Genomic DNA, 13,405 nt, shown 5'->3' with positions numbered 1-13,405 from the left:
CCTAGATCTTCTGAAGTGTGATTCAGTTGAAGTAAGGAGAGAGAAAGGGAGAGGCAGTGCCCACTTTTCCCTTCTGTTAAAATCCATTCAAAAGATATGATAAATAATAATTTTATATTTTTTTTAATTTATACCTTCAAATATTTATTTGATGCTAATTGAGTTTAATTAAATATTATTTGATTTTATTTATCAATTTTTAATTTTAAAATTTTAACTAACTAAATCTTGAATTTTAAAATATAAATGATATATTTGATATTTTTGCATAGTTGTTACAACAACAACAACAACAAGCCTTTATCCCACTAGGTGGGGTCGGCTACATGGATTGCAAGACGCCATTGTGCTCTATCATTTATTAAGCTTTTAGAAATATTATTAATTAAGAGATCACGTTCAACAACTTCCAAGAGTGTTCTCTTAGGCCTTCCTCTACCTCTCTTAATCGGACTCAAAGTTATATGTTCCACTCTTCTCACTGGTGCCTCCCTTGGTCTTCTTTGTACATGCCCAAACCATCTCAACCGATTTTCTACCATTTTTTCCTCAATAGGTGCCACCCTCACTTTTTCACGTATGTGCTCATTTCGAATTTTATCTTTACGTGTATGTCCGCACATCCATCGTAACATTCTCATCTCTGCTACTCCAACTTTATGCTCTTGCTGTCCCGTTAGAGCCCAGCATTCACTACTATATAACATTGCCGGTCTGATAGCAGTACGATAAAACTTCCTTTAAGTTTATTAGGCACCTTACGGTCACAAATAACTCCTTTAGCTTTTCTCCAATTAAACCACCCAGCTTGAATTCTATGTGAAATATCTCCACTGATTTCGCCATCATTTTGGATAATGGCTCCCAAATATCTAAACTTTTCCACTTGAGGTATAATTTGATCTCCCAATTTCACTTCCAAATTATTTTCGAATAGTCCTTTATCAAATTTACAATATAAATATTCCGTCTTACTTCTACTCAGACGAAAACCTTTCGACTCCAATGTCCTCCTCCATAACTCAAGTTTGCAATTAACCTCTTCTCTTGTCTCTGCTATAAGAACTATATCATCCGCGAAGAGCATACATTTCGGGATTTCCTCTTGAATATGTTCCGTCAAAACATTTAAAATCAAGTTGAACAAATAAGGACTCAGAGATGATCCCTGATGTAGCCCAATCTTTATAGGAAAATCCTTTGTTTGACCACTAGGCGTTCTTATACTAGTTTTTACCCCCTCATACATATCTTGTATGGCTTTAATATAAGCAATCCGTACTCCCTTTTTTTCCAACGCTTTCCAAAGCACTTCTCTTGGTATACGGTCATAAGCTTTTTCCAAATCAATAAAAACCATGTGTAGATCTTTATCTTTACAACGATACTTTTCCATTAATCCCCTTAGTAGATAAATCGCCTCTGTAGTTGATCTACCTGGCATAAAACCAAATTGATTCTCAGAAATACTTGTCTCCAATCTCAACCTGTGCTCAATTACTTTCTCCCACAATTTCATTGTGTGGCTCATGAGTTTAATCCCTCTATAGTTAGTACAATTCTGAATATCTCCTTTATTTTTATAAATAGGAATTAATGTACTTCTCCTCCACTCATCAGGCATTTTCTTGGACCGTAAAATCACATTAAATAACTTAGTTAACCATCTCACCCCTTCTTCACCTAAACATTTCCACGCTTCGATAGATATACAATCAGGTCCGTTAGCTCTACCATTTGCCATTTTCTTAAGAGCTTCCTTTACCTCCTTATCACGTATTTTTCGATAGAATGACAAATTTTGTTCTCCTTCACCAGTTACTAAATCCTCCAAGTTACTAGATGAATCCTCTCCATCATTGAAAAGTTTAGAAAAATAAGTCTCCCATCTATTTTTAATTTCATCATCTGTAACTAAAATTCTTCCCTCTTCATCCTTAATACACCTTACCTGTTCTAGATCTCTTGATTTTCTTTCCCTACTCTTGGCAATCTTATAAATATTTTGCTCTCCTTCCTTCGTCTCAAGGTTCTTATAAAATTCTTCAAAAGCTTTGGAACGAGCTTCACCCACAGCTCTCTTAGTTTCCTTCTTAGCCATACGGTACCTCTCCCAATTTTCCTCATTGTTACACAAATGTATGGCTTTAAAACAGTTCTTCTTATACTTGATTTTGTCCTGTACACTATTATTCCACCACCAAGACTCCTTATCTCTCGGACCAGGACCTTTCGATTCTCCCAAAACTACTTTTGCAACCTCCCGTATCTTTTTAGCCATATCCTCCCATATGATGTTAGCACTTCCCTGAGAATCCCAAATTCCTTTATCCAAAAGATTTCGCTTGAAAATATCTTGCTTCTCACCTTTTAATTGCCACCACCTAATCCTTGGTGTTACTACTTGTCGACGTTTTTGGATTTTACTCATAATACACACATCAAGGACTAGGACCCTATGTTGTGTCGTTACAGCATCTCCAGGGATCACCTTACAATTTTTACAAAGTTTTCTATCTGTGTTCCTAACCAAAAGAAAATCAATCTGCGACCTTGAGGTTCCACTTTTGTAGGTGATGAGATGCTCATCTCTCTTCTTGAAACAAGTGTTGGCAATCTTAAAATCATACGCCAATGAGAAATCAAGAAGAGTTTGCCCTTCATTGTTTAGCTCTCCAAAACCAAAACCACCATGCACCCTCGCATACTGACCAGCTTCCCTCCCGACATGCCCATTAAAGTCTCCTCCAATAAAAATCTTTTCACTCTGTGGTATGTGTCGAATCAACCCCTCCAGATCCTCCCAAAATAATTCCTTAAGACTAACTTCTGTCCCGACTTGCGGCGCATAAGCGCTAACAATATTAACAGTCTCACGTCCAATTATCATTTTTAAAGAAATAATTCTGTCTCCAATTCTGCTAACTTCTACAACGTTCTTCTTCCACTCCTTATCTATAATGATGCCTACTCCATTGCGTGCACTTACTTTTCCTGTATACCAAAGTTTGAAACCTTGAATATCCTTAGCTTCTTCTCCACGCCATTTTGTTTCTTGCAAGCAAAGGATATTGATTTTCCTTTGAATCATAACCCCTACAACCTCTACAGATTTACAATTTAATGTCCCAACATTCCAAGTACCAAATCTAATTTTGCTCTTATGGACTAACTTCTTTAGCCGCGTGCGTCCAGAATGACGCGGTAGCCCTTGCTCATTTAACACTACATCCGGGCGCCGATGCAGCGGCTCTAACTCACTTATCACTGTACTCGAGCCATGCAGCGCGTTACTTACGGGCAACGACCTAGCATTAACATTATAACGTCTATTGTCCATGTTCATGATAGATTCAACAAATTTTTACATTGGCTGTTGATGGCCTAACACAACCCTCCTCCTTTACCCGGGCTTGGGACCGGCTATAAACATAGGCGGAGTTATTTTTGCATAGTTGTTACTTAATTTAATTTCATTTGTGCAGATTTTCTGAATTTAATTTAAAAAATATTGATAGAGATTATTTTAAATAAAAGAGTATGGACATACTTGAAGATCAAGTCAAGAATCGAATTTTAAAAACTTTATTTTAAAATTTTTGAGTCCACTGGGTCCCAGAAGACAAAACAACTGATCCTTTGCAAAGTTAACACACGAGCCCTGAAAGTAATTTGCAAATTGTAGCTTTTACCATCATAATACTTGCGATACTCATCAAGAAATCAATGAGTTACAATCTCCTTTATCTATATTGAAACATGTGACAGTTCGAAACAAATAAAAAGAAAAATAAAAGGATCAGTACAGGGAAAAAACGAATTGGTCATTATAACACAATAGGGAAGGAAACAAAGGTAAAGAGTAGTTCTTTAGAATGCCCAAATATGCCAGATAAAAAAATCAACAGTGAATCCTTCACCTTAACAGCATTGTAAGGAGTCTTTCTCTTGCATTTACAGCAGCATCCAACTTTCAGTGCCCCAGAATATGTCTTTGCAAGGCAACGTATTTGAACTGCAGCATTTGGGTCCACCATACCTTCTGTTGCTTGCTGTTTTACAATGTTTTCCTCTTCAAGGACATCTTCATCCGGTGTGAAATACCCTTGTGGTGGGACTGAACCTGTACAACTACAAACCCCACCCTCTACACATAAAAGGGAAAAAGAGTACAAGATTTCAGTGAAAAAGAATAGCTTAAAAGAAAGAAATAATGAGATCCAACAAAATGTCAAATTCTATCACCTCTCTTTTTATCTCCTTTTCCCATCCAATGACTGGGCTTTAGGAAGTACAGAACTGATTTTCTTACACCAGATGCATTCGGGATTATGTTGTCAAAGTAGACAGCGAGAAAAACCACAGAAAGAATGCAGCTAACAGCCACATATAAAATGTCATTCTGTCAGTGAAAAAAGAAATAACAAGTAAAGTTTAAAGCAGTAACACAATAACAAGTAAAGTTTAAAGCAGTAACACAAGTGGAAAACAGGGAAAATGTAGAACCACAGAAACAAAGTATGAAAAGCAAGTTAATTGACGGGGAGTTTCTGGTGTCAGTATTTAGAGGTCAAATTATTGCATACCATTGTTATCAAACAATTATCATCTTTTGAAGCACATTCTCCCCGTTTACTCCATCTGACACCCTTGTCTTGGGGAGTAGAAGTTGCTTGCGAAAGTACATAGAGAGCTTGATTAAATGGATTTGGTGGGAAAAGTGACCAGACAGTTCTTAAAGTCTTGGGGTGTTCTGCTTATAGGGAAATCCATCTTGTCCAAGGAGCTGCAAATAGAAAAATAACAGGCAGAAAGAAGGTGAGTGTCTTTCATTCTATCACGTCAATAATCCTCATCTAGAACGTTAAGAAAGGCCCTTGACTAAGTCAAATAACCGATAATAAATATAGAGAATCCAGTTGTTGTTGCTGAAGACGATTTACGAATGAAAGCAGATAACATAAAGGCAAATCCAGTCTAGAAACACAAGTGAAAGAGAAGAACAGTATTATTGTGCGTTTTAAGAAACAAAGGAAATCTCCCGCAATATAAGACAGAAATAACAATCAATGGACAGAAACTGTGAAATGGTGAATAAGAAAATTCCAGGAAAAAATCTTACCATGCTAAGTTCAAAAAGGAAGAACACAAGGTACAGGATTACAAAACTGTTCTTCAGAAAAAAAATTTCAATTGAAAGATCATTACGAAGAGAACAATTAGAAGTGATGATAGATTTGTAATAACCGTCTCCCAGTTAAGCCAGGATAGCGAGTGAGCAGAGTCATAGAGGCCCATCATCATCATTACCTCAGCCAATAAAAGGATGAATATAACGATAGTTATGGTTGGAAAAACATGTCTCCTTCAAAAGGAGATAAGCTTGAAATGTGAGTATGTCTATGCCAGACGGAGTTTATTTTCTTTTTCTGTCACCAAACAGCTCATCTGAAGAACAAAAGTTAAAAATGGCAATTGCAAGGAAAAATGCTGGACTCATTGAACCCGCTGTAGAGGAAATTTCTGTGGCAGGGTGAGCAAATTCTTTGAAAGACACGCTCCAGCTGAAGTTTGCGTCTGGAGTTATATCAACTCATCAGATAGATCCCAATTTTTTGAGGTATAGAATAGGCAGTTAAATAGATTATCATTCATCCAAGGAAGCTTGATGTTCAATGAAAAACAATGACAACGGATATATTAATTTATCTCCAATCAGGTATCTAGCAATTTCACGCTCCGCAGCCAGCTGAAGTGGGAGTTTAAATGCACAAGTGGTGTCTTCGTATTGCCCTCGCTTTTGCTCAAAGGCTGAATTTGTCTACACACCATATCAATGACAGTCGCATTTTTTGGGGTGAAATGTAGAGCTACTGGACAGCGCATAGCCGCATAGGATTCTTGAAAAGCCAGCCATCCACTTCAGCTGCATTGCTAAAGGATTCAACCTGCACAAAGGCACGGTATGTGATTAGATGATATTCACATTATCCATTTGTTAGCGACCCACGAAACCAGAGGTCTCAGACCGGATATTTATTACGACGACAAATATCGTAAACAAATAAAAATTCAAAGTGAAACTAATCAGAGCCAATTTTCAGGGAAAGACCAAAAATCAAAGCCATTCGTTATTCGTACCTCATCGGGAGGTATGGGCCGGCCAGGATTATTAGACACAATACGACTGAGAATTGTCTGAAATTTGGGATTCTCATTTCCATCCCAAACAAAATCATAGCAAGGAAGCTTAATGAAGAACTTTTTCTCACAGGGAATAATCGGAGGGGAGTGAAACGGGTAAGCATCGGTAATGCTCTTGTTAGCCGTATGCGAGGAATATCTAGCATGAATTGCCTTATCAGTAATGAATATAAGGAACAAGAAGAAGAGAGGGGAGAGGAGTTGAAAAGAGCAGCGTATTGTTGGAAAAGCAGCGGAAAACCGCTCTGCAAATCCATGATGTCGTTGAAGAAGATGAAGAACCTTTTCTCCTTTGCTTTTTACTTCTTTAGTGACGACTTAAGGCAGTGATGGCGTGGGTTTTATACTCTGAGTCTCCATTGAAGATGTTGAGAATTGCAACAGATTTCACTTCATTTCATTTCGCATGGCACTATCCAAATTGTAAGGCGCGCCGTTTCCTTTTCCAGTTCATGCTGTCACGTTTAACCTCCGGTTTCTCTAGAATTACGAATCGAGCCATTGTCTTTATAAATAAATTACTTGTAATGACCGAAAACTTTAATTACGACTCGTGACATGTTTTTTTTTTTTTTTAAAGAAAGACTATTGCTTGGTTTCACATTTAGTTTAATATATTAAAATCTTATCAATTTTATTTTTAAAAATAATAATATGAAAAATCATTTGAAAATTAATATTTTCAAAAAAGTATAAATTTTTTTTGAAGATAAGTTTCAAAAATATAGTAGTAATTTTAATTAATTTTAAAATGATATGACTGTTAAAATTCTTTTAACATGATTACGTAAAACATGTTAGTGCTTGTATACAATTTTCCCTGTCTTTCCGCGTAAATGTATTGATGGAGAGGCACATTGTTATGATTTATGATATCTATGGAATCAAACTGTCGAACCCGTAACCTTTAGTTAATTAGATTGGATCCCAGGTGTTATATAAATTTTATATGAAATGGTTGAGAGAAGTAATTTAAACATCAATATTTAGAATATTTCAGCCAAAATATTAATTTTTAAGATAAGATTTTATAAAGTGACCGTTCATTTTAAGATAAGATTTTTTTTTTAATGAAACGTGCACATTACTAATTACCAAATTCACATATGATTAGAGCAAAGAGCACTGAAATAGTTTTTTTCAAGACATTCATGCCTTGAAACATCAACAAAACAGCCCATGAGAAAACAAAAAACTTCATTTGGATCACTAAGAAATTCAAATGAGTCAGCTGAACAATGAGTGACATGTCATACTTAGCTTTTGACAAAGATTACAAAAAACAGAAATCTTCTTCATTTGTGACCTTGCATCCTCTAGCAACTCAAACTGTATTGAAGTGAATTGTTTGAATTTATACCAACATTAGAGATTAGGAGATAAAAGGAAATGCAGAATGTGCCTAAATGTCCGATTTCATTGAATGAAAAGACATCGTTTAAATTCCAATTAGAAGAATGTAAATTATACAATGTTATACAATATAATACAATACTAAGCTAACTCAACATTACAATAACTGCTATATGCGTGTTCTAGGAATAGAGGCAGGCACATTCTCAATGCAAGAGGATTCAGTGCTTTTTATGAAAGTAATTACTTCAGATTGAGAAAGTCATGTAATTCAATAGTGTTGGGCTCTGAAGGATAAGTTCCTTCCACTCTTCTTTATTAATCTTACCATCCTTGTAAGCATCAGGGTCCCAAAAAAAAAAAAAAAAGTCTGATAAAGAACGGCACTGTAAGAATCAAAACTCCAATCGAATGGGGGTTAAAAAGGAAGAAAACAACAACAACAACAACAAAAAATTGCCTTGTCAAGAATAGCTTCAAGAAATTTGTCCCTTTGACCAGATTCAAGACACAGGAATACTCCCTTCGACAAAGTAGAACGCTCAGAACGATCTCGAAGGGTAAAACTACAAGGGAAAACAAAATAATGAAGTAGTTGAAGGAGAAATGGAAAAATGAATCAACAAAACCTATAGTCTGAGAGAGCAAATGGAAGAATACGAACTTACTTCCTTCAGAAGCGAACAAAATAGTCTCTGGAGAATGGAGAAGATGAAAAACCATGGGAAAGAGCAGCCGACAACAGTTATAAATGGAGAAGGCGTTCACAGTAAATTCTTCCCTAAATTCCCAAATTTTCATTTGAAATTTGAAAATGGGGGCAATTGCACACGTTCACGCATGGATGATAGGAACTTTATAGGTGGGATACATAAAAAAAAAAAATTGAAATTGACCAATGGGAGAGTGATATGTACATATCACATACAATCTGAGAGAAGAGGAACGATTGAAAGAACAATACCTTCAAGAGCCAACACAACTAAGTCTGGAGAATGGCGCAGATGAAAAAATATGGGGAATCGAAAGAGCCAACAAATGCAATAAGAGTTGGCAGAGACAATTAATAAACTCGAAATATTAATTGGAAATATGAAAAGCCGCGTGCCCTTGATAACGTCAACACAGTGAACATTGAATATGAGTGGAAGAGAATAAGCGAGATACATGCAAATCGAATGAGATATTAAAAAAATAATCAAAGTAGGGTGACCAATGAGATTCAAAAATTTTTGAATCGATCAGCTTCTTTTTATGAGATTTGTAGAATGTAGTTGATTGATTGATGATGTAAAATAATATTTACAATTATAGAAAAATCATTTTTCACACATAAAGCATACATATAATTATTATTTTAACATTCTATACTCTATATCAAAAATCAATTGAGACTTGTAGTTCATAATATTTTGAATTCAAATTCCATTAGACTCCCTCCATCTCAAATTATAAGATCCTTTTAGGGAAATTTGATATTTTAAAATATAAAACATTTTAAAAAATATTAAGGTTTCATTAAATAAATTTATTTTAATATTAGTTTTTCTTTCTCTCTCTATTTAATTTTCGTCCCTCTCTTTTTTCAATATGTTGAATAAAGGATATTTTTAAAATCTTATATTTTTATTTTAAAAAAATAAAATTGTTAAGTGTATTTAATGATATTTATTAATGTGTGAGATTTTATCTAAAAGTATCTTATAATTTTAGGTAGTGGAGAGTATTTCTTAACAATTGTAATTTGTAAATGATTAATAAGCAATTGAAACCTTGATCTATAAAGGTTGAGGTAATTTGAACCCCATACTCATAAAAAATATATTTTGAACTCTAAACAATCAAACTTGAGGTATCCCCCTATGAACTGCATCCGACATTAAGCGTTAGCTTAAGAGAGGTAGCTTTTTTTTTTTAAACTAGATTTTGTGTGAGTGTCATGCAAACTGTGTAAGTAAATGTTTCCAAACGGGTAGATTGGTAATTTCACAATGGACTTGACTTTTCCCATTTTTGATTACCCGTGAAAATCAAACATACTCATTCTCTCTTTTGTTTAGCTTGCTTACTTTAATCTTTCTTTGAACCCTAAATCCAAATCGTTATCTCTTCAATCCAAGCGAACCTTAAAGTTGATCTCTAATTGCAATCGACAATTGAAATGAAGGAAAAGATTATTTAGGGTTTTATAATTTATTTGATTTCTGTATAATGAAATCGCTCTAAAGCCCTCATCCGCTTTGTATTTTATACAACTATGTCAGACGATAAGAGTGATAGTGGTAGGTCCCATGGTGATGTGGAAGAGATGATTAGTGATGATGGAGGCAATAATGACATGAAAGATAGTGACAGTGCATGTCTCCAATGATGGTGGTGGCAATGATGGGTTTTTGCTATTTGAGGTATGCTCTACGATAGTAAATGCTATGAATTTTTGGATGAAACATTATCGTAAATTATTTAGGTAGGTAGGATAAACTTCAAACATTAATGAAACTGATGATGAAAATAATAATAAAGTGGTGATCGTTCTCGTAAGGATACGAGATTACAGTAATAAATTATTTAGAGTATTTCAAATATCAAACTCACAGAGAAGTTACACTTTTACTAATTTAAATAATTAATATTTCAAAAAAATAGATAAAATGGATAATTTTGATAAGAATATAAAGAATAGAAATAAATAAAGAAAATAATGATGATGAAAACATAATCACTTGAAGCGTTGGAATTTAGAATTCACCCTATAGATTACTAGTTTTTATCCTTTGAGTTGACTCGAATCAATTGTAGTAACAACTATTCCTAAAGTGTCCTAATATTTTCCTAAATTATTAATCCCCTTTTAATTAGTGTTGAATTCGTTCCCACGATACCCAAGCAACTAATTAAATCATGAAGCTATAGTTTAAGTCACCATAAATTTTTAGAACTATCTCTAGCTTAGTTATTTATGTTTATTTCTCTAGATCTAGGTTCTCTCATCACCTCCCAATCCATCAAAATTATCCATAGATTTAATTAAATAATGGCCAATCATTAAATCAATATGAAGAACAAAGAAAATAAATGTAATTAAAAAAAGCAAAAATATTCATAAATATAAATGCAAAGAATTAAAACAAAAGAAATAGAAAACTAGCTCCTCAATTGGGCTACATCCTTATCCCTGGTTAATTTAGAAACACATAATAAAATTAAATAACACTATTCTAAAATCCTTAATCATGAAAAATGATCACAGAAAAAATTAAGGAATAGAAAAGAAATAATTATAATTTGTGAAACTTCTCAATGATCTCATTTTCAGCCTTCAAAATGCTTCTATAAGTTTCAAATATCTTAGAGAGAATTCTTAAGATGCTCAGATAAGTAATTGAATGACTTTCCTCTTGGAGGGAGTATTTATAGTTAAAGTGAAGGCTCCTTCTTTTGTTCCTTGTCGATGTGAGACTCTAATATATATATATATATATATATTCTCTTTTATTTCTTTCTTTTTATTTGGTTTATTTTTTTTCTTTGCAAACTATAAAGATAAAAAGATATGAGTGGATTTTGTATTAAAATTTCTTTTTATCTTATAATTAAGTGATGAGGAAAAAATATATAAATATCAATTAAATAGACATGAAATCTTAATAAATATAATCAAATTCAAACTAAAATCAATATCTATTTAATTATAAAATATGTACTTATAAAATTCCCCCACACTTAGCTTGTTGCTTGTCCTCAAGCAAATACTTCTGCGTTTAGCCTTATTCCTTAAATAAGTATATCAAATACAGGAACTTTACTCAAAATACTAGTAAAACTTAACTGTATAACCAAACTACAGAGCTTTAATGTGAGAGAGTAAGTTAATAATTATACTAGTATCATCACAAGGAGTGAATTAAATTCTGATTAAGCACTTATCTGTAATATAAATTTGTCTATACCCTTAGATCTTACCTGTTTTTTTTTTTTTTGAGTTAGTGTAATGGGATCACCATCCTTAACTATTCATGAATTGCCTTTCTTCTTAAATACTCCTTAGGTCCTTTTAACACGAACCCTCATATTGGTGATACAACGGTCAGGTTATTCAGACTTTAGGAACTTTATTGGCACACTCTTGATACTTACTAAGCTATTTGATGCGAAGGCCAACATTAGTGATGAAGGTCCCCTATTACTAGGCCTAGTCGGCATCAACGAAGTGGTTACTCAGCAATTCTCTCTCTCTCTCTCTCTCCGTAGGATCATTCTCCTTTTTAACTACTTTGCAAGGTGAAAGCTTTCTAGGCATAGGCATAAATAATTAGGACAGATAATTCATGTATTAAGTATATTTTTGATAAACTCCTATAGGATATTGGTGGCTTTAAATTCTTTTTGAAACACATAGTTGCCCTCAGTAATTACATAGCTAAATAAAATAGTATAAAAGAGCAAAAAGTTTCAAAAAAAATTAAAAATTTTCAAAATTAAGGCCAATTATAGCATGTAAATTGCTAAGGAAATTATAACAGCCTAAGCAATAGAAAATTATCATGATATTTCCTCCCCCACACTTAAATTTCACATTGTCCTCAATGTTTGCGGAAAAGAAAAAAGGTAAAGGAAGTGAAACTTCCCTGATTTAATTTGTTTTGATATGACTTTGATAATATTTAAGAAGCTCCCTTTTAAGCATTGTAATCCTGCAATTCATCTTAAAGGAGGTCTTAGTGATCAAATAAAATTTTATGGGAAATAAAAATAAAATTGGGTTGCCTCCCAACAAGCGCTGTATTTAATGTCTATAGCTAGACACTGCTGGAAAAAATGATCACAGAGAAAATTAAGAAGTAAAAAAGAAATAATTATAATTTGTAAAACTCCTTAATGATTTCACTTTCAACCTTCAGAATGCTTCTATGAGCTCCAAATATCTCAGAGAGAATTCTTGAGATGCTCAGATAAGTGATTGGATGACTTCCTTCTTGATCGAGGGAGTATTTATAGTTAAAGTGGAGGCTTCTTCTTTTGTTCCTTGTCGATGTAGGACTCTAATATATGTGTAGATATATATATATATATATATTTTCCTTCTTTCCTTCTATTTGGTTTATTCTTTTTCTCTGCAAAATATAAATATAAAAAGATATGAGTGAATTTTGTATTAATTTTTTTTATCTTACAATTAAGTGATGAGGAAAAAAATATATAAATATCAGTTAAATAGATATAAAATCTTAATAAATATAATCAAATTCAGACTAAAATCTATGCCTATTTAATTATAAAATATACACTTATTAATAGGAACAGGGAATGAAGAGGAAAATATAGTTAAAGAACTTGATTGGGTAATGGGTGAGATAATGATAACTAATGTTGTGAACTCCTTGTACGAATCATCAGAAGATATTGAAGATAATATATGTCTAAAGAGAGATGTAGTGGATAGGGAAAATGAGGCAGATACAATCCTTTATGGTTCTGGCGTTCAAAACTCCTCGGAGGATATAGATGAAAGTAGTGATGACTCTAAGTTTGAAATTGAGCATGGCAGTAGTGAAGATAGAAATGACTATGACTATTACTAGCTATTAGGGAAAGAAGAAGGTGTGAGTGAAGAAGAATTTGAAAGTAAGAAGGAAGAAGGTAATGAAGGATGGTGGGGCTTGTTTCATGCTTGGTATGACTTATCCCAAAAGTGCAAAGTTTAGGAAGGCAATGAATACATACACCATACGAGTTGGGGTTAACTTGAGAATGATTAGGTTTAAGTCTAGAAGAGTTAAGGCCAAATGTCAAGAAGGATGCCTTTTTCTTATATAAGCATTCTCTGACAGGAAACATCTAAGACTGC

At 33.6% G+C, this 13,405-nt stretch overlaps 1 pseudogene; it reads right to left on the bottom strand.

Annotated features, from left to right (window-relative positions):
• Positions 1-3,727: 3,727 nt before the first annotated feature.
• Positions 3,728-6,589, bottom strand: LOC129309026 (ABC transporter A family member 2-like; annotated as a pseudogene).
• Positions 6,590-13,405: the final 6,816 nt, after the last annotated feature.

The sequence above is a fragment of the Prosopis cineraria genome, unplaced genomic scaffold (genome assembly GCF_029017545.1).
Source record: "Prosopis cineraria cultivar Desert tree isolate PC_DT_omini unplaced genomic scaffold, ASM2901754v1 PC4, whole genome shotgun sequence".
Classification (NCBI taxonomy): Eukaryota; Viridiplantae; Streptophyta; class Magnoliopsida; order Fabales; family Fabaceae; genus Prosopis; species Prosopis cineraria.
This window is presented reverse-complemented; position numbering and strand designations above follow the sequence as displayed.